Source organism: Anopheles maculipalpis, chromosome 3RL (assembly GCF_943734695.1).
Source record: "Anopheles maculipalpis chromosome 3RL, idAnoMacuDA_375_x, whole genome shotgun sequence".
NCBI classification, from domain to species: Eukaryota; Metazoa; Arthropoda; class Insecta; order Diptera; family Culicidae; genus Anopheles; species Anopheles maculipalpis.
The window spans coordinates 7710105-7733191 of NC_064872.1; the positions used below are offsets into that span (position 1 = coordinate 7710105).

Here is a 23087-nt window from a genome sequence, read left to right on the forward strand (position 1 = left end):
ACAATCGAAATGTCAATGAACACAATTTGGGACCAAAAACTTCCTTCGAAAACGGAAAAACCTGCCGCTTGTTCAAAACCCATTTGTATCCGTTTGGTGTTAATGTCTTCCTTCTACCTTGAAAGAAAGCAATACGGCACCAACTTCAAGGTTAATCGGTCGTTGCGCCCCGTCCGAAGTCATCCAAAACACTCGGAACTGCAATATTGCGAACATATGTCGAAAGTAAAATAGGTAAACTCGACTACATCGACAACATCAAAAACCCAAAAACCACTACTTCCTTTTACCCTCAACGAGTGACGATGAGTTGTGGGAAAAATATTTCAACACTTTTCCTACTGATTCGGCACCGTCGTACGGAACTGTTGGCGGTCGGATGTGCGTGAGGGCATGCTTGGTTCGTGCGTGCGCAGCCATTTTTCGTAATTAGTACGCCCAACCCGTTCATCAGTGTAGTTCCGCCATATTGTATATGCGTGTGTGTAACATGGGAAGCTACACAGCTATTGCTTGGATACAAAAGGGTGGATGAGTTTCGTGGAACGTTAAAGTAATTCTGTAAGTTTAAAGGTTCAATGACACGGCCACGAGTAGGAGTGGATGACACACTTAAACGCCAGCGTTCTGTGCAACGTTCTACCAGAAAGTTTGGAAGATCATTCAAACTGTATGGCGTCGTACGTGATCGCAATTCTTGAGTGTGTTTTTATACTCTACATGAAACGTTCTGAGAAAGAACTTGCTTGTACAGGTTTCTCTCAGAATTCATAGTATAAAATGAAATCAAAACATCGAACCGAAGGCCTCTCTAGTTCCACCTAAAGCGAACAACATATCTCGTTTTTTGTATAAATTTCCTACACCACTGCAACTAATAACTTCCGGTTCAAGTTGATTGATGATGACCGAGGAGGACCCACAACCCCCCATCTACTTACTAGCTGCTCCAGAAATAGATAAACCACTGATTAAGCTATCAAAATCCGCACACCACAGTAAAAGGGCTTCCTTGGAAAAGCAGACCCGGTTGGACTGGCCAAGGGTTAATAGGATCAGACCGGAATCGAGTCGTTTACGTAACGTGCTAGCCGAGCTGTGGTTTGTGATCCATGCCTGTGGGCATCTAGGGATCGCAGCCTCAACGTTGGAGCTGATAGACATCTCATCGGATTTGGGTGCAAGTGCACAAAGATCGTCACACCGGGACAGTTCTTTAAATGCTTTTAGGGTACAAATGATTAAACCAAACTCGTTTTCAACTTTTTTGGACACATTGCAGTAATCTGTGAAGAAGGTGATGAGAGTGGTTTGTCCCTCTTTTTGTAAGGCAGCATAGGAAGATTTATTGTTTGATTAGGAGAGTTTGATAACAGCTCGATTCAGGGGAATACATCCGGATTGGGAGCTCACGTCTTGCAGGGCGACGCCTATTACAAAATTAATCGGATGTGTCACGGTTCATTTGCTGGTTAAGTCTTCAGTTTGGGCACGAGGAGATACCTTTGGCTTAGAAAGTTTTACGTTAGTTAGTAAGTTACTGGAGATGGTACTAGTAATATGACTTGGAAAATGTGTCTTCATTTCATTACCGCGGTAGTAGGACTTGCACGGTGAGATCTCAACTAATGACTCAGTAAAAGAAAGTGGAAGAATCGGATTAAAAACGTACCGACACACACACACACACACACACACAGACGTTATAGAGCCAGTTCGTGATCATCAGCCTGACCTACAAGATAGTCTATCCATTATTGTTTCACGACTTGTTTGGCCAAGGTTTTCTTTCCCCTTTCTGGTTTTTGAATCTACTAACGTCATCGAGTCATATTGGCACCATGCCAATACGGTGTGCGTCAACATTTGTTTTACGCCAGCTATGTCCATGTGTCCAGCAGTTGGCGATATTTATAGCATCTTCGAATTTGTTCCTCTCCCGGTCATTCGAAGCTGGCTTTAAATTTGTTTACGTACACCAAAAACTTTGGCTGCTTTCTTTGTAACCCAGCAAGCAACAACAGCTGGCCATGTCTGGAGAAATGTGGGGTGGAGAGCTGTGGGAGATGTGCTGCTTATGCATCGATGATCTACAGTATTGTAGGATGAAATTTCATGAACAAAACCGGAAAGCCATCCCCGTCATTTTGTGTATCGTTGAGCGGGTTAAAAGAAAACAAGAGATAGAGCCAAGAAACAGCGATTTTCGGAGAAAGGTGTTTGGACAAATGTAAATAGATATTATCTAATAACGACAGCAGGCCCTCTATCCATATGTTGGGGGTGACTTCCTAAATCAAACAGTCTCGAGAGATGTCTTTCCGCTTTCAAAGCGCATTTTTTCGGAATCTCTGAAGAAAACAAATGATTATCCCGCCGTGTAGGTGCCAACTGCGAAATAGATTAAGTGTATTGCCATAAAACAAGCCGTCAAACCGTCTCGTCCTACTTTTTAAGCAGATGGGATATTTCTAGCTCCCTTCTTCCGGTTATTCATTCTGTCCCAATTTCGTGATTTAACGATCGTGTTCGTATGGCTTTTATAGTTTTGGGAGGTGCGTATGTAAATTAGTGTGCTATCTAGGCGATAAGAAAAACTTGTCGCTTTTTGGCGATGATGATGATGATGACGGTTAGTGTTTTATGATGCCAAACACCTTCGGATCTGAAGATGCTCCAGAAAGTGATGAATCTTACCGGCCTTACCGGCTTCAAAAAGGCCAATTGGAGTGGTAATTTAATTTATAGAACCGTTATGCGAAAGCCCACACAATGTTCGAGACACATGTACTATGTTTTGTCACATTTTACGAGTGATCGTGAGAACTCTTCTGCTCGGTACCGTATCACTGAAGCCGAAGCCCACGGAGCAAGCGTTAAATCATAACATCACAACCGCTCTCAAATTATGTTTCCCGCAGTGTTCCGATGTTATTCCGGTATACAATTGTCGTCTCTCGGGAAGTGTGTTAAGCCGCGCAGCTCAGTTTTTAGACGATAGGCGACCTTTTCTCAAGACCTTTTGGGTTGTATTTTCGCGACGTTCGTTCTACATTTCTACAGTAATAAGACGCCAGTTTTATAACAGCTTCATCCTACTTTTCTCACCTTTTGGCGGTAGCTTTTTTAATTAAAAATTAGTCTTCTATCCACATTCCAACCCATGTGCGGTACTCTGTACAGATTGCGTCCGGAGCAAATAGGACAAACACCCGTGCTATTACTTCTTTTTCAAGCTTGCGATTGGATCATCATTTTAATTCGTTTTATTTCTTTCTTTTCCTTCCCATTTTCTTTTCCCAGGTGAGTGACTCCATTTCATGATGGGTAATTATGGTTCAGGTGATAGAACTTTTCACGGTTGGGCTCGCTGCCCCAAGAACGGTCCATAATGCGTTGACTAGAACAACGCTCTCGCTTGGTTGGACAAGCGGAACAGTAGAAAATCAATTACCGAACCAAGAGCGCCGGCGAGAGCATGCAATCTTCACGATTAGTTGTCCGTTCGAGAGCACCTTTTTGCCGGAACCTTTGCAGATGATGTTGCGATCTGTTCCTAGGCCATTGGACTTCTCCCTGACTGAGTTCTGAACCCTTCCGTCTGATCTATTTGTAATCAACTATTGCGCACTTTACTAAAATTCAGTTTTAATGACTCGCTGAGAATCGTTTACAAAATCATCAGCCAGCCGACAAAGCATCGGGGTTTCAGGGTCCGCCAAAGTTCTGCGGATAAATGTGTGGCCTTGCATTGAATTTAAATTTCCACCCTGATGTTGTGACCGGTGTCAGGTTGGATTTGTGTTGTGTTTGTCTCAAAACGGATGTGACCATTTCCTTTAGCGATTAGTATGCGCCAATTTGTGCTTTTGATATGTTGGACGTGATTTCTTCAGATTAAAATGTGGACATCCGGGCTATTTTTTTCAGACAAGACAAGAAGCTAGAAGAGCACTAGAGACATTGAAACGCGAGCGCTTTTTGACATTTTGTGTTGGTGATGAGATTTTAAAGTGTTCTCCGTTGTCTGGTGTGTGTCTTCAAGGATGACTTAATTGTTCTATGGTTGACGAGTACAAAAAGCTGTTGGAGTTATTCTTTTTCAGATGTCCTAATTTATCTTGAAGTGTACATCTCAATTCCGCTTTTGAGCATAAACTGAAGTGATGAATTGCCTTAGCCAGAATTTGTTTGAATCTGTAGATTGTAAAGTGTTATGATCATTTTGTACTCCTTGTGGTGTAGGCAATAATAAAAGATTTTTACTTATAGATTAGCTTGAAGATTTCAAGGTTCGTTAGGAAAAAAAAGTATAGGTAAAAATTAGTGATCATTTTAAATACTCTAACTTTGTTCCTAAGTTAGATATGCCATCTTTCATTGCAATATGTTTCTGTCACGATGTTACTTTTGAAAGCGATTCACTCTCTTTGTACGCAAATGATGCATTTAATATGCCCCCTCTAAATCCATGACTTCACAAGTCACGATAATTCATGTGGACCGACATGATTGATTCGTACTCGCTCACTCTCCTGATTTTTTTTTTTTGCGCTACGTTTGCTGCAAATAACCTGTTCAACTTCAAGCCGCAGGACACAGTCGGCGAGCGCGAAATAGACATACCGCCGCCACGCTAAGCAGATACTACCAGTAGCCACCGGTCGCATAAATAAATAACAATGACACTATCTTTCACAAATCGCATTTATGTGACAGATGCGGAATTGGAACATGTGTGTAGGAATGCAAATGCTGTCCAGCCCGGTGTCCAGCGGGGGGAGATTAGTTTTGTAGTGGAAGGCGTACGCGAGCGCGGGCGCTTCTAAATTGGAGCATGCTCATTAATCAATGGCCACTCTTCCACAGCTTGGCTAGTCTCGATGAGCTGTCCTCACCTCACAAGGGCTGGCTAATGGGGCCTTTGATGCATGTGGCTTTGGCGTTCCATTTTTCTCACCGTGATACGCTTTGATTTGATGTGTCTTAAAAAAGATTCAATTTTTTTTTATTCATTCGCAACTCTTACACAACAGTGTGATCGCGATCGTGATTAGCGGCACAGTGTGAGCCTTAAAGTAGTCGGCTGTGTGGAGGTGAACATTCAATTCATGATAGTAAAGGCTTCGTTGACAGGCAAGCCGGGGGATTGCTTAAACATATTTTTGAAGGAAAATAATTGGAGTATTACCTAAAGAGTGATGACTCTACCGATCACAGTTGAGCATGCAATAATGAGGTTAGTCTTCTATTCCGCAACAATCTTTTACCTCTATGCGCTACTTAGTCATCTTACAAACAATGTAAGAGCTCCAGCCATTTCCACCAAAACTAGCCACAAAGAACCAGGAAAGAAACTGTTAGTGACCCAACCTTTACCAACAGTGGAATGCTTGGCCATACACTGCCTATGCTGATTTCCCGTATTGCCTGCGTTCTGATTTGGAGGTACCACACTGTTTCTGGCCGCATTGTGGTGCTCTAGAGAGCCCCCCTGTGGAGATCCAATCTTGGAGTTGAACAGTTAGTCGGCTTGAGTCGCCCAGAACCATATGACCCAATGACAGTGACTCGCAGCACAAGAAGGATCACCGTCGGCAAACTTTGCAATACATTTCACAGCGGCACGGTAGAACGCAGGAACTGGATCGGATGCTATCAAGGCGTGTGTAGCGTTGGAGCGGTTAGGTGTGTCGTGTGGACAAGTACATGTTTTCTTCAAAGTTTCGAATGACCAACCAAATGTACCGGTTCTCGGTCGTTTCGTTGCTTCCTACATATGTTTCTGCAAACACACACACACAGTACAAAGGTGCGGTCATCGTATTATCGACCGCCCTTTTGCTACCGAACCGCATTTATTCTTTCCATTCATTCTTTGCTGGACATTGCTCGTGTTGCACATTATTTTGTAGCCGAAGTCAGGAACGGTGGACGGAAGGCCCCGTTACAGGACAGTGTGCATTATCAATTTAAATAAATGCATATCGGAGCGAAAATTACAAGCGGCGTGGGTCGTACGCCGTTGCGGTCGCCATTATTGTAGTGGAATTGATTGAGCGCGACGATCGCCCATGATCTCGAAAGTCGCGAGAAGTGGCAGAAGGTGGCTTGTCAAATTATCATTTTTTATGCTATATACAAAGCACTCTTTGGTGGGTATGATGCTGGGAGCAAGCGCGAGGAGTGCGAAAATAACGGTAGTAAGGTAATTTTAGCAAAAAGGCCGATATCACACTGCACTTTGGGGAGGCTTATTAAATCTGGCCCGACAGATACATTTGCGACGGAAAAATATAGTTATGACGCAAAACATATTGCTTGCAGCAGTTGAGCTTGAGAAGAGAATTAAAATATGTGTAAGGATCATTTGTGCGATCTCTCCTTAATGAGGTGGTGTTAAGGTCAAACGGATCTGTGCCACTCGGAAAGTTACAGGTCCACTAATATCTCGAAGTACTTCAAATTAAAGGAAAAAGTGTGTTGCATATTTGGATATGTAGGACATCGCCTAATGATGGGTTTCTTAAGATAGTAACTCGATGGAGATCAAAACAAGCTCGTTGACTAGTACCTTCATCACTAGAAATTGATGCTCGTTTTTTATTCGTTTCTCAGTTTACAATAACTTACTCTTAAATTGCGAGAGACCTCAGTAGATCTACTAAATGGACGAAATAAATCACATTTATCACAGATCAAAAGCTTTAAGGCAAAACATTAAAACTCAATCAACCCAATAATGAGTTTCAAGCCTCTTCTGGCTCTGTTCTTCTTCCAGCAACGACAATTTAATGTAATTGCATGTGCACGTTGACCTCTCCTAGGAAACTGTGACTCTTCTTCCTGTACAATGATGGCTTGTCGGAAGAAGGGTAAGAGATTACATCGAAAGATGCAACCTCTAAAAACCACAATGAAACGTCGTCACCGTTGGTTTTTTTTTTTTCATTTATTTAACCACTCAATGGAGAAATGGGTGAACTTGCGGTTTGCAGAATGCCACCACCACCGAGTGTGTCAAGTTGACAAATGTGCCTACCAAACAGAACAAACGATCGCTGTCAGCATAATTGCGGTAATAATCGAGCTTTAGAGCGTGTGGATGGAGAGTTCCTTATTGCTTTTTGATATCTGGACAAGTATTTTTTTGAAAGTGATTATAGATCCTAGAGTAGTCACCAAGTTGGGGACGGCAACATGATTCTACAATTATATCAGTGTGGGCATAATGAAGCTGATTAAAGTTGCTGTCTTGTGCTTGTTAGTTGATTAGTGATCAGACTGCTTGTGGACCTTGTTTGGAGTAAAGCATTAACATAAAGGAGTTCATGATCTAGGCACTCAATTACTGAGAAGGTGTCAGGGTGCCAGTGCCCTTTGAAGAGATATCCCCACGAAAAAACAGGAACTCGACAGCTTAAGGAACAAATCAACATCGACTGGTTTCGGGGTTAAGCTTGAAACCTGAGACAAACTTTTAAGGGCCGTAAATGTTACAGCCTAACCCTTCCCTGGTGTGAAAAGTTCCGTCGGGGATGAGAAAAAGTTCTCCAATCGTTGATGAACTACCAACTGCCGCTTCTGGGTTTAGACTGAGTGACCTAAATTACTGTACGGCCGTAGCCCTTCACGGACATTTTCTGATGCGTTGCAATCAGCATTAATTGTTTGGTAAATTTTTATGATACCTCATAACTCATATCATGGAGGGTTGCCCGAGGGTTTTCGGTTTGGGAGCGTTTTAGTATTTCACATGACAGCTACTGCTCCCAATTCTTGAAAGGGGTTTTTGTGAGCTTGATAAATGTCATGCACGCGAGGTGGTAGCGCCCTCTGATATCTGGGAGCAAAACAACAATGAAAAATCGCTGATCGTGTTGAATATAGGTCGATTTCGGTAATTTTAATGATCGATCAATCGATCGATCAATTATTCGGCCACAAAATCGTTTCTTGATCGTTTCACTCCCTTCTCGACAAGCTATTTAAATTACAATTTCTTTGCACTGAGCTTCACCCAGTGTTGTTGTGTCATTTCGTCCCAAAAGTACCGTTTACACTTGACATGCCACATGACACATGAGGCGAGTGAAAAGCATAATTTATGCATCGATTTCGGTATCTTTTCTTTGCCATTCTGGGATCTGCCCGTCTTGTTGTTTGTAATATCCATTTTTCCTTTTCCTGAACGAGCACAAAACAGGCAGGCAAATCAGAGGTCAACCCCGAGGCATCGCGCAATATTATGTCATGTGCGCGTGTATGTTTACCTTTAAGAATAATGCCTTGCCGTCGTCTCCATCTCCTCTGTGAGATGACCCCAAAGGTGCAGCAATGTTTCGTAATGCTTCCCTGACTTTTTTTCTCATAATCGATTGCGGCTGGCAGGCAACGGTAGCGAAAAGCAATTTTTTATCATTTATCTCGAAAGGCTATCGATAAGATGCGAAAAAGGGTATTTTGCACTCTACCAAGCTGACTAGAAAGCTTTGCGCAGCGATGTACTGTACTGCAGTGATGGCAACAACTGCTATTTCTCATCTCATCAGCTGGCGTGTTCGGCGCGCGTGTGGAATAATTGCCATGGCTGTGACCTTGAGTTAATTGGAAAGCTTTAAGATATTACCGAACACACACACACACACACACACACACACACACACACACACACACACACTAAGTCGAGGGAATCTCTTCACACAACATTCGAAAATGAGGTGTTGAAAGTAAGGGTAGTAAGGGCAGGCATTAGCATCTGAGCTCCATCAACGCCTGGGTCGACTATAGTGTAATTACAATCTCTTCACCGTTTGCTACCGAAACGCGATCTGTTGAGGGACAAAAAAGGTCACGAGGAATTAGTGGGTATAGTCTCCTTCTTCTACTACCACCCGTTAAACTCACACCACTATTTATACAACTCAGGCAAAACGCTTTGGCACCTCATCATTTTTATCGATCGTCGGGTCATTTATATAATGTCACCCTGCGCTCTGCCAGCGCCTTTTGCCATTTTGCTCCAGATAAAGCGCACATGATCGATGTGGGGCCGAAGTCGAAAAACAAACAGCGTTAAATGTCGGGACCCGTCGTCCTTTTTTTTTCTTCTGCGTGTGATGCTGTTCAAGAAAAGTGACCGTTTAAGTCACACGCAAAACTACGATTATCATACGCATATCATTCATGTTTATGTAAATCGATTACCAGCAGCGAGGGCACGCCTTACGATCGCTTTGGCAAACTAGTTCTCCGGTTTCCCAGATTTCCAAACCTTTTGTTTTGAATGTTCGAACGTGTGAGATACAAAAATCCGGACCAAATATGAACCACAAGGAATAAATTATTTCACTTCTTAGCTAATTTTTATGGCTAGCGCAACAGAACAGAAATTGTGTGGCCATACGTCATCTTTAGTGTAATTTTCGGATATCATAATCCTGCACACACTAACACAAAGATTGTGTCCTTTCGCCATTGTTTCGCGCTCGTAAAAGCTCACAAATAAAATCGGCACGCCACATTCCACAGCATAGTACCGCGTGTCAGTTGGGCTTATTGTTTTTCGATTTTTAATAACATAACCGGGTTAGGTCGACTATGTACCAAATTTTATGATCATCACTTCGTTTTAGTCGCACGGAATTTTTATGATGCCGGTTTTGTGGCTTCAAACACGTCACGAGTTGGAATGAGATCGAGTAAGTGTCTTTCGCTCTCTACTGTGTGTGCCGGCGGTGATGCATTTCTTTATCGTGTCATACAAAGTTTGTTGCATAACTTTAGGGGGCTTTAAATTCGGAAGACGTGATCTAAATGTTTACTGCCCTTAGTGGTATTACGTGTGAGTGCTGCTAACGGTAAAACTTTGTGGTTCTTGAAGACTTCGTTTTCGTAGCCATTCCATCGTGTTCCTGTACATTCCATCGTGTCCATCGTGTTCCACACTTATCATCTCCATAGTGAACAGAATGTCTAGGAATGTGTATGGTTGGCGCCTGTACAGCGATCCTCGGATAATTCGTATCATCTGACATGTGGCTATTATTGTGCAATTTTTAACCTTCTGTTTTTGCCTCAATGTTGATCCGCCCCCGACAAATGTGCCTTGTACGCTTCTGCTACTATGCACTCATCGATCGAGTCAACCTTTCTACTATTCCTCCTGTACACTGCGTTTGGCGCGATTGGGAGTGGCAGAATTTTTGATCCAAACGAGAAAATAATTGCCACCCCAAGAACGCGAACTCAGCGCCACTACCGCATTCTTGCTCGCGCGTTTTCGCTCTGCAATTTCTTTTTCCGTTTTCTTTTACGCTCGTTTCGTTTGGGTTTTTATTTTTCGTTATCTAGCGCTCCATGCTCCACATAATGGAATGTTGCATGGTAAATGGCCTTTTGCTTGACTGCATCTGCACTGCAATGTCCGAATGGTAGTAGCAATCGGTCGAACGGGATGCGAATCGTGTCGGGATATTAAATTACACCTCGACCTCGAGAACGTACGGGCGCGATAAGGATGCCCGCCGAAGGGGTAAAGTGTTTGTTCTTAGACCTATTAGGGTACTGCAGGAAGAAGCGGAGAAGCGAAAGATCTAGCCATGTGTAACTTCTGTGCAGACTTCTTGTGGACCGTTGGATTCTAGGCGTAATCGTGCTGACAACGCTGAGGTGTGCTACACTCTCAGGGTCATCTCCAGAGGTGCCCAATAGGTGGGGCAAAATATGTATCTTTCAACATTCGACCAAGCACGCCAGCATAACTGGAGCAACGGAACACTGGGCGAGTAGAAAGACCCAAAGGCAGAATGTAGAATATTATCGATGGCGAAGGCGAAAACTAACTAATTAAAGTCCAGGCAAAGGTCCACGGTTAGTTGGCGCGAAGCGAGTGTTGGTGATGATTTTAGAATCTATTGGAGAGAGATGAGGGCGTAACAAGTCGATTACAGGTCTGCAAGAGGCCTCCAGTAGCAAAACGGGCAGATACGGGAGCTCAGCAGCAGTTTGTTCGTTAGCAAACCGTGCCCGGATACATTCGCTCGCCTATGGAGATTAGTGATTACCCGGGAGCTCGAGTATCTCTACATGAAGTGGTTCGTTCCATGCCATTAGGTGCAGAACACATTTTCCATTGCAAAAGATGGAGGTGAGCGAAAATAATTTTTTCAGGATATGGTGAGGTTAAGGGATGGGATGAGGTACTTAAAATTAATGACAGAATGGCTAAAACAACAGCAACAGCACATACTCGTATCTTTTATTGGATCCGTTTGCAAAAAAAGCGAGCAATTAATTCTTTCTTTCTTTCTCCAAATATCTACTCTTGCTTGTTCAAGATTGTTCTGGAGAATTTTCTGGAGTTTTTTTATAAAGCGGAAATTAAATTAATGATGTTTGCACTGACTTTCACAATTTCAGCATCAAAAGCAAATTCATGCTTTATTCTTTCTCGTATGTGGCGAATTCGAAATCAAAATCTTCTCACTAAAGCGTTTTAAATTGATTGATTATACCCCCAAACGTATCGAGTGTTTTGAGTCGATCAGACTTAGCATTTTGGTAGATTCAGAAGGATGAAACCTATTTAAGAGTGTGCCCATTAAAGGCGTCCGTTAGGTCTAAGCTGCTTCGTTTGAACGGCGTGACCTTGTATGTAGACGTCTTGGGAACTCCCCTAAAAGGTCAACTCTTTCCAAAGTGTATATCCTACTGCTACTACTCCGCATCTTAAAGTCTCTATCTCGTAGTGGACGGATTCGGAAAAAGTAGGAAATTAAACAATTAAGCAGTTAACATTCCGCCCGGAGATGGAACGCCACTCGCTGGAAGAGTATCCCCATTTAGATGCCCTGGGTGATGATGGACAGATGTCGCTGATGATCGTCACCATCAGACATAGGAAGAGGCGCGCTCGTGCATTCCGCATTCCACTTCCAATTACGCGAACTGAACGAATCACATAAAAATAATAGCACGATTATTTTACTTCCCCACCAACGGGTAATACCTTAGCATATGCGCAACACACCACCACGCCTTGTGCCAATCAGATCAAATGTCTCACTCGTATATGCGTGTGTATGCTATAAATCATAATGAAAAGTTTGATGGCAGAGTCCCTCGGCAGGGGTGGTGGTCTGCCACGTCTGCTACTGCTTTTTAAATGAGCGAAATTCACAAGAATTCTTCCTACTAACTGCTAGCCGAGAAGGTTATAAATTCCGATGCGAAGAAGGGTGCTTTCAGTATGGTCGTGGAATGCGATCGTGAGGTGTCATCGGGGTGCAATTTTGAGAATGATGCCTCAAACCTAACCTACCGCCCGACGGAGGAGTTTGAGCTGGCTCAGCTTTGCAATCGAAGCGGAAAGCAGGAAATCTGAGAGTCGTCGCCGTCGTGGTTGTCATCATCATCTTCGGCCACTGGGCCGATGTTGGGAAGTCGGCAAGGATCTAAAAATACCGACTGTATGAAGTAATTTCTCGTACGATCGTGCGATGAAGCCATCTGTTTCCAATCATTCGCAATTACTGCACGCGAATGAATCGCGTATAATTGTGGCAAAAGATGCAGCGATCGATGGTGGTGGTCATTACTGAAATCGGTGAACTCATCGTTTTGTTCTGTAGGATTATGAAGCTTCCTTCGTTGATTGCAATTAGCATTCAATAAGCGAACGACCAAATTTAGCGAAGGTTCCCTCATCGAAATCTTTACAAATTGCGATAATTTAAAGAGCAAAATCGTTCGCGATACATTCCCTAATGGTAATGCAATCAACTTCAGATTACGATTGATATTAAGTTCTATCGTTTTCGTTCCGTTTTTCGGTCATTTATTACAAATCGCAAACGGGCGTGGCGCCATCGCATAAATGGCTTTCTTTGCTGAACACTGAACGATTGACCACTGATTTTTACGATCGAAAATCACCAACCGCAGAGACGCTCGTTATCATTTCGTCAAGCAACCAGCTGGGCTGGAGTGTACGAAATAAATTCAAATTAAAGCTGTTACGATCTCAGCAGAACAGCAGAGCACTGCCAGAGATAGCTGCCATGCTAATGATGGTTCGGTCGTATAAAGACAAGCTTGTAGCCTGAGGCACAACATCACCATAACCCCCCAGAAAATCCGCACCAACGATCCGCGCGAAGGATTTACCTTCCTTTTTGTGCTTGTGCCACGTACTGCGAAGATGGTGACCTACCGCTTGGGGCGACATCAAGCCAAGACGACCTTCGCGGTGAACACGCAACGGATCGTGAGAATCTCTTCTACACGCAATAAGGGAACACTGAGCCTACAAGAAGACCTTCAATCCTCGGTGAAAAGTGATCATTTACCGCCAAAGAAACAGTCAAGTTTCTACGAGGGTTTTTTTTATCTTCATGAGATTAAGAGAAGGAAGAAACAAGACTCCAAAGCTTGTTATCGCTTGTTCGGTTTGCTGGAAAGAAAGTATACACCCCTTCAACGTACGTACGCTGCTTAGTAAGCGATCGCGTTGGGTGGGTCTTGACGACACTACTATCGCTCGGCTGGTGAAAATTAGCATTTTCTTACAAACGACTGATCATTGCTCGTGCATGTAAATTCCATGCTGCCATGCCACCAGTGCAGCTTCATTGAGATGTTAATCGGTTCAGAGACCGCGGCCGCACCGTGGATGATCTTTCGTGCTCCCAAACCAGGTCGCTCTATTAGCAACCCGGTTCGGCCCACTATCGGTAGGTCGCTTGGCCCAAAGTATTGGAAAAACATGGCACAATCCATAGTGGTGAAAATGGAGATATCCAAACTGATTACATAGTAGCAACGTACCTGTTCGAGAGGCAGCAGCAGCATCATCATCAACGTTTTCACTACAATGTTGCAGTACACGGTCTCCCTATCTAATGTTAATAATAGTTTCACAACGATTGCACAGTGTCTCCAACAAGCTGCAGAGTTTAGTGGTGAAGGATTTAAACTAACAAACCGTGGTGAGTCTGGGTTGGTGGTTGGGTTGTAAGTGCAACAGAGGAAAATGACTTTCCATTGCAAATCACACCCTTGTTGGGTGTGTTGGGAAAGCTAAAATTTCCCTGCGCTATAAAGGTTCGGTGATCCAGAAAGGAATACGTTTAAAAGGGTGACATTAAAATATGTTTGTGTGGAATGTAGCGACTAGTACACAAAATATTGCAACAATTCGTCAGAGTCGATCGTGCTCAGAAAATTAGAATTAATGCAATAGCTGATCGTGTTGCATACTGATCGAGTTTTTAACGTCTCCACTGATAACGTGCATGTCACTCGGGGAGGTTTTCATTCCCTCTCGTATGCGCTAGACGACTTCGCATCCGTTCCATTTTTCTCGTAAGAATCGCCCACAAAACACTCTTCCTGATAGCTTTCTCATATTTTATCACAGTTCATCACACGCCCCCCATGGTACATGACATCTCAAATTAACGAAATATTTAATAGAACCAATTTCTGTTTCCTGTATCGCTTCACTCAAAACGAGACACATACCCCACAATACTTCTCCTGCGCGCCTTATATTAAGATGTATGATTGCCAGGCTCATTACGTGAAGTGTCACACACCGGTTGTCGTAGAGAGGAGGAGATATATGCAGTGAGTGATCGCTCAATTTCACCAGCAAAAAAAAAAACATGTGCATTGTGTAATGGGTTCACACACAATTTTACATCACCCGGTGGGACGACAGTCACCAACCAGACAGGGGCACCCTGATTGCATCTTCAAATTGCAGCGTGCATGGGAGGCGCACCGGTGGACAGGTTCGCAAAACCTTTGGTGAAGGTGATATGTGGTGGCTAACTCCCTCTGATTATTGCTCACGCAATCTCCAAACGACGACGACGACGGCGGCAAGACAGCCTCTTCTCAAGCGTTACGTTCTGCGTATATGAGTTGCTGTTTGCTAAGCCTTTAGCGGGACCCCCTTGGAGGAAAATTAACACCACCTCGATCGGCAACGATCTGCATTTCCGTCCAGTACCAGTCCAGTCCTACTACTACGGACGTGGAAAATTCCGCACGTCGCTGCAGCTTGTCAGGGAAAGCCACCGGTGATGATGATGATTAGAAGATCGTTTGGGTGCTCGAGCATTATCGTTCGCGTGTGTGCGATTAAGCCTCGCTGATGTCTACCAACGCCAAACGTGTGAGCCATTGGTGACTTCTCTCTAGCTCACTCTGTCCTACCCTATCTCTTATCATTTTCATTAAGACAGCTTTTCCACACCGTAGAAAATGAATGTTTCCTGTAGATAAGGTGTTTTAATTTCTACTTGCTGCACACGACAGACGGTCGCTCGTGTCCCTTATGGTGTTACGATCGGTAACGATCACCTACCTCCATTTAGCTCTGCTAGAGGAGAAGCAAAAACTCATACAAACACACGCTCGATTTGTAAGCTCCAATAACAAAACGAGAGTAAATGTTGAGGCACGTTCCCTTCTATATTTTCCTTTACCACAAGTAACAGGTGGGTGGTTTTAAGCGAATTCCTTTAGTCCTCGCCTGCATCCCAGAGCCAGAAATCACACCCACCTTACGGGTTTGTTGTTATGCAACCGGCTCCCAGACTCTGGTGCCTTTGACCACAAACCAAACCCCTTCGTCGAGAGTCAACGATTCGTGAAGATAAAATCAAAACTCCAATATGGCCAGTGCATCGATTCCTCGCGCAGGTTGACCTTCAGTGCATGGAGCACGCGGAGTTAAAAAGTGCATATCATATTATAGGTGGCTACGGGACTTGGGCTACTGGAAACCGCAATTTCTCAATCCTCTAGCTTGCGGCTTGAGCTGCTAATGTGTGAGAAATGATTCAATTAGGTATGAACCTGGGGAAGAATTAGGTGCCTTTAATATCTCTACCGTGTTATACGAGGTTTGCTTAAAAAGGTAACGGAATTGAACTGCTCGGAGCTTTGAGTTGTTGGGTTCGATTTTCAGCTAAAGCAACCAATGTCTGCAAGCTCGGATATTGGGATGTATTAAGTAATGGTGCATCAGTTTACCTTAGAAGCATAAACAAATGTTTTATTATTTGTCATGAGACATTTTAGTAGTTACGACTCATCTCTTGCTGTATCTATCGACTCCTTGCACAATTGTGAATATATTTCAATTTTCTGCATGTTCAAGAATCAAGATACTCATATTTTTCAATAGATTGTATGTGATGGGACTGTGCATGTGCACTATCTTCACCAGTGACTACGCCGAATTCTTAACCCTCTTGTCCTAATATTTCTCACAGTATGAAACTTTTTTTTTATATTTGCAATCAGTTACTTTGACCGACCTCTACAAAACTCAAAATTTTCCAAACACGTTCCATCTCCACACCCAACAAAATTCATACGAAAATTCCCATTGCTTCAGCAATGCATTGCCGCGTACGTTAAACACTATTCCACATTTCACGTTCTATGTAAACATTACCTTCTTAATTTCTTATCATAAATATTACTATTCCCAGCCATTTGTTACATCACAAGGAAGCGGAAACGATTGTACATTGCAATCGCCCTCTTACAAAAATAAAAAAAAAATCTGCAAACCCACCGCTACCATCACAGGGTGGCTTCTCTCCATCGCTGGAATGCCAATCCAAACGACCCTTTTTTACCCGGAATCCTCCACGAAACGACTGTGCACACGGGGTTTACTTATCGGTCGTTGCTGGATCTAAATCGCATCTCCCCGCATGTGCCGTATCACGCAGAAAGAGCTGCGAAAGAAGAACGAAGAGGAGTTGAAGTTGCTGTAGCAGCATCATCCGAGTTTCCTCAGAGACATAACTCCGAACCACGTGGAGTGAAATTGATGATGCGCATTTGTTCGGACTGTGAACGATCGCGCTGGTCAGTCGCGAGGTGGATAAAATTTATTGAAAGTAATTAAAAACCATTTTGCTGCATTCGATGCACCGAGCGCGGTTTGTTTGCTTATCTTGCCGCTACAGGAAGTGATGAGATGGTAGTGGTTTTTTTTTTTGTTTATCCTCTATAAGATGCAACATTATCGACCGAGGATCACATTTTGGCAGTTTGCAAGAGCGACAGGCTGTAGCTTTGTATAGCTTACGCAATTTTAAACCGTTCAAGATAAGATCTACGATCAGAACATTGTCAGCGTGCAGATGACACGTACGATTCATAAAGATCGATTTGAATAATGCTTGCAGTGGAGGGGAAGGAATCAGACACATGCAAACGAGAGCTTCATTTCCGTCATAAATAACGATCATTGTAAAGGGCAAGCGCCCTTTGGCCGCTCGGTTCAACCAACCGACTTGATGGTGATGGAATGGTTTTGCTTTCTTCGGCGTGCGTCTGCTACATCTCTTCAGTAGCACATTCGATGCTTCTGCTGCTTCAGCTTAGTGTGGTGAATATGTTCCGCAACAAGATACAAATAGACGGTTGCGGAAGAATGCATCGCCTTCTTTACGAAACGTAACGCCTCGGTAATCCATCGCTCCACGCATATCCACCGCTGCAGATCGATAAATCTTACTAATTTACGATGCAGATTGAGCCGATTGTCGATGAGTCGGTGTGTGTGTGTGTGTATGTGTCGTCATCGATCGATCTTGTGTGGCGACGGCTTTCGGCTTTTACTTTCTACCGGAAGATACCGGGGCCTCTAAACCGGGCAGTAGTGTAGAGGGATGCATCATTTCACTTAGTTTGCAGCTGCACCAGCCAATGATCGAAGAAGAAGCGTTCGTTTTCACCAAACGGGTAGAGAAAGAGAGGGACCCCCACATTGTTTAGGGTCTTGAGCTCCTGGGGTAAGCGAAAGGCACCCGGCAAGTGACATTTTGAACGCCTGGTCTTAGGGCAATCGCTGGCTCTCCGTCGTCTACGATAGTGATCATGGTTTGCTGGCTGGTTGGTTGGATGGGTTGTGGGAAAATGCGACAGCGACAGTACCAATGCGGGCGTTTTTTTGTTGTTGTGCAAAATGAGTACAATTAAAAGCGACATAAATTAGCTCTACCGGAAGGGCTTTCTGCTAAACGTTTGTGCGTTTGGTGCCGGTCGCTGCTTCGGTTGGGCCGAGTTATGTGAGAAAATGGGTTTATTTGTTACAACGGGGAATTATGCATCGGTACCGGCTAGAACGGGAATTTAATTGTTTGTTTGAAGTGTGGTTAGGAAGAAATTTGAAATTTAGTAAGAATTCATTATCTGAATTATAACATGCTGAGACACATTGACTTTAGGAGCAGCCAATTCTAATTAATTAATATTTTATATAAGATGTACATCAGAAGTTTGCAATTAAGCTAAATGTTAGTATTTTTAAATTTACTTGGCTTTGGCATTCGAAATTATTAATGGAAATTTATTAAACTTCTCGTATTTAAGCTTGCTATATCATGATCGGTAAGACTGATAATTTGCTATTGGGATTCTTTTATTTTCTAAATAATGATCGAAACACATGTACTAAAGACCTAATCAGCTAAACACTTATGCGACAGCTAGTTTTTTCAAACTATCATTATTATGACAGCGCTGTCTATTGGAAAATAAGACGAAGCAACGTTTTATTTGACAAATTTACTAATTAGATACGAAACAAACGAGTCTAAATACGGCATCTTACGTCTTGTGTTAAAATGAAAACGTAAACATGGACTTCACTACGATCGCTCAGCCAAACAGCCATAAAATGATCAACCACCCCAGTCCAGACAGTTGCATATTTTATAGCACTTCGTTTTACAACAATCCCCCTCACTTTTACGATGGCGCACAGTCGCAGTGTGAATGCATCGGTCATCATCACCTTGCCTTGTCTGGTTTGTGTTTTGTTCACCTGCAGCAGCAAATTTAAAATGCAAATCGCATCTTGTCGCACCCAAACAGTGGCATTCGTTGCACCTCGTCCACAATCACTTGACCATGCGGGATAGGCAGTGGAAGGTGTCGAACCAGAACCCTCATCGTACCATATCACATCCCATGTGCGTTCGAGTTCCGGAAACTCTATCATTTTCCACGAGACAATCGTGGCGCCCTCCGTGCGGCTCTGGCCGGTTGCGTGATGCTTTGTGAAATGTGACGAGCATCAATGGGCCAGATGATGGCCAGACAACGCGACGTAAATAAGTAATTAATCAATCGCGTGAAAACAAGCAAGAGATGCGGACAAAGCACCACACAAACGCTATGCAATGCAACACAACAGGCAGATTGGTAGGATGATGCTGATGACGATGCTGGTCGGTTGTTACAGTTTTGTAGGTGTCTGGGAGGCTGAACTGTCGCTGGTTGCAGACGATCGTGATCGTGCTTTTGCAAGCGGGATGAACAGTGCGTTTTAACAACGCGCTTAACGCTTGACATCAGTTGGTAGTGATGGTTAACTTTCCTTCTTTTTTTTTGCTCCATTCAAAGGTTAGGGTTGCGTGCCACACACACACACACGCACAGTTACCCTCGTCCAAAGTCCGATCTCGCGTTGTAAAGAAGATCCTCTTGTTCTGCGTCTATTTTAGCTTCCATAGTTTCCAGATGAAGTTGGTTGTATGTCGTGGTTTAATTATCTGCTTAGTCTCCAAGGGTCTCGAAACACGATCTTCTCCATATCACAGTTGAGGACCTCCTGTGGGTCGCTTCTTTTGCTTTTTTTTTGTTTTTGCACAAGCAGCCAACGACACATCAATAATTATTAGGTTAATATTTCATCCTTTAGTCATGCGGTAAAGTCAGCTTAGCGAGGCATACCTCACGACTCAAGCTCAACTTCTGTCCAATATGATCCACGAAAGAGAGGATCGTAGTGGTGGTGGTGGATCGATCGCTCGCTTGGCTAAAGTTTTCGGGTGCATGACTTGGTGATGATCCGATTTTAAATGATTTAACATCTCCCGCCCCAGGTTTTGTACGAGGAACACACAAGAAATCCGTGGTGGACTACTTTTACTTTAGCTCTCAGATTTTGGCGTGAGAAGGAGAAGCGGTAGTTGACAGGCATCGATGCGGTTTCAGTATTCGTGAGCATGCTCACGATCGGAATTAAGACATGAATCCCTTGCGAGTATTGGTTAATAGTTACGTTACATCTTATGAGATGCACAATTCCTCTGGAAGCATTTCTTTGTTCTTTTTAAACCTCAAAGGTGCGATCAAGAATTTCTAATACACACCCAGTACTTGTGATGTACATCACGGTACTTAAACCAGGAAGCATTAAAATATTCCACAATATATTGCAGTGGTATTATTTTGCATTCTCTGTCCTGAGTAAAAAACACAGCTATAAAACGAGCAAATACTTGTCATCATCTTATTGATGATCAAGGCACGCCTCGTTTATAAGCAGAATGGTTGTGTTGAATTATGACTTTGAACACCACTCAAGAATAATTTTCTTTTGAGCTTAAAACAACAAGCTTTTAAGTGGTATTAATAATAACTGTTTAATATGCTTTTCATTACAAAGAACTAAAGATCGTAATGCATATTAGCCTCAACCTTCCTTAGGTTGATTGAAGAAATCTACTATCTCATCCAGCGGTAAAATGGTATCAAGATGAACGCTGATGGAATAGTTTGCCCATGCTACATGTGGCACCGTTGACATTTGAATTTGATTTACCTCTGTAAGGAATTACCTTTCAGGCAGCAGAGGTTAAGCAGACCACAAACACAAAATCCATTTCGTTCAACATTCGGCATCACCTTTGGTTTTGGTTTTGTCTGGTGGGGATGGTTGGAGCTCTCGTGGCCCTAACGTGTACCGCGTGAAGAACCACGCCTTAATATTTCGCTCCAACAATATGGATCGGTCGCGTGAGGCAAAGATGGTGAAGAGAATCATCGTAAAAGGTCAAACCAGGCCGGCCACAATAATGCGACAGAGGGCTTCTCGAGTGGTGAGGGACACACTGAAGTAGATTCACACCCCTTTGCTAGGGGGTGTGAGGTAGATATTTCGAGTACTGTTTTGCGATAATGGAGTTTGCTACTGAATTTGGAGCGATCGAGCTAAGGCTACTGCACTTGAGAAGAAAGAAGTTAATTGAAGGTGCTGTTCTTGAGGTTGTGGCATTTGAAAAGCTACTAACTGTGCTCGAACACTTCCAATTGGAGTGGCTTTACGGTTGGGAGGTGATTTGGGCAAATTTGGATAACTACTCAATCTTCATCGGTAGTTTGTGAGGTTCCAAAAATGGGATAATTTAATTTCATTATGGGGATATGGCGGTGCTGTTCAACTTTACACCTTTGTTGGGAACGATCATCGATACCTTTTGCACACCTTCATCAAGAAAGCTACTACTGAGTACCGGTTGTAGACCTGATTCAGCCCAACATTTAACTCCCATACAGAGACGAGTATAGACGTACAAGCAGCATCAGTATGCACGCATCTACACCAAACCTACATTAAGCCAACTGATCGTTTCTTAATTGAATTTACCATACAAAGCTGCAAAAACTCAACCATCACTAATTGATTATTTTTTGCTCGTTTCGTTCACAGGTATGCAGAAACATTTCACCCTTCTGACAGATTGTATTCTCCTCAGTGGCGGTAAAGTATACTTTTTGCATGCGTGTGCTGTGCGGATTTGATTTTTCGCGTAACTTACGAAACACATGGCACGTTCTAAGTTGCGCTATGTTCTAAAATCGTTAGCCGGTCGCGTCAACTTACTTACACGGTGTGAGCCCCTGAAGCGATTGCGTGCGGTGCGGTTCGCTAGCGTGACAGAACCATAACCAACTTCACCAGGAGAGCTAACATAATCTCATTAACCGGTCACGACCGGCGGTGTGCCTACGCCACCAGAGTCAGAGCCTATGGTGTGCCACATTGTAACGAGACGATTGGCAGCCCTCAATACTCCCACAACAACACGCCAAAAATCCATTAAACACTACACACAACAGGCTCTAATCGGTTGATCTAGACTCACGCGTATCTCAGAACTTCTCGATGCTGTACCGATTCAAGAGCAGATAGTGTGGCTCTGATCCGGTTTTGTTGGATGACGGTCGTGTCGATGGATACAGCAAGACGACATTGACCAGTATTAAGCTAAAGCTACTATGGCCTTCTGGGCGCGTAGCTGCGGAGAGGGAGAAGCGTACAAGAGGGCCAGGTTTGAATGAATCCTATGAAGTGATTTATCTAATCTGTACGATTTGAGCTTAATGGTTTTGTTTTAGAAGGTAATCAAGAGGAACGTACTTTGGCACCCGGTCGTGGAAATTGCTTTTTAATTTGTTTATCGTGTTAAACGCGTCGGTCAGAATGCGATTTAATCACATTTCACATTATGTGATGAATGTTTAGTGTGCGAAGAAGAAAAATCTCACGCCTGAATGCATACAATTTGGTGTGTTGAAGAACCTCGAGTACCCTTGAAAACCTTTCAAGTACTATCAAAATAATTAAATAACCTCTCATAAAACTATTCATTGCATACTTTCAGGCGTTATGAAGGCTTCACTTCAAAATGAGCCTAATTTGCACAAGCAATTTGTAACTACATTTATTGCATCTTAAACCGTTGCTTTCATCTTGCATTCTAAAAACCCCTTAAACGAAACTGCGTGCAAGGCAAACCACCCCAAAGACAATTCGCGCTATTCTCAATAGGCCCTAGAGCGGCGCCAAAAACTGAATCCCGATGGCAAAATAGCCTCCGGCGGTTTAGCTTTGTAAGCTTCGATCCGAGAGCAACTTTACCACACACGAATTACCAAACGATTTGTAGCAGCGTCGTTTACAGACGTTCACTCTACCTTTCTGTCTGGCTAATGCCTTCAGCAACTGAACACACATTCATGCGTTTCATCATTTAACGTTTTTGGAGAAGTTTGACATCCCGCCCGTATGGCGGAACCCACCCGGAATACTTTGACGTACAGCTGTCATTTTAGCGTGGCATGAGTGAGTGAACATCGGTTGGCAATTTTGCCGCGGAAACTGACGTTCGTTCGGGATTGGTTCCGCTTAATCTGACAGGATCATTATTTGCGACCAGCCTAGCCTGCCATGCCTGCCGTGAAAATAGACGGCGATGATGATA

At 43.4% G+C, this 23087-nt stretch overlaps 1 protein-coding gene across 1 annotated transcript in view; it reads left to right on the plus strand.

Moving 5' to 3' along the window:
* The window catches only part of LOC126560363 (protein Shroom), a 301881-nt gene that overhangs the window by 120455 nt on the left and 158339 nt on the right, over positions 1–23087 (plus strand). The window lies entirely within an intron of this gene.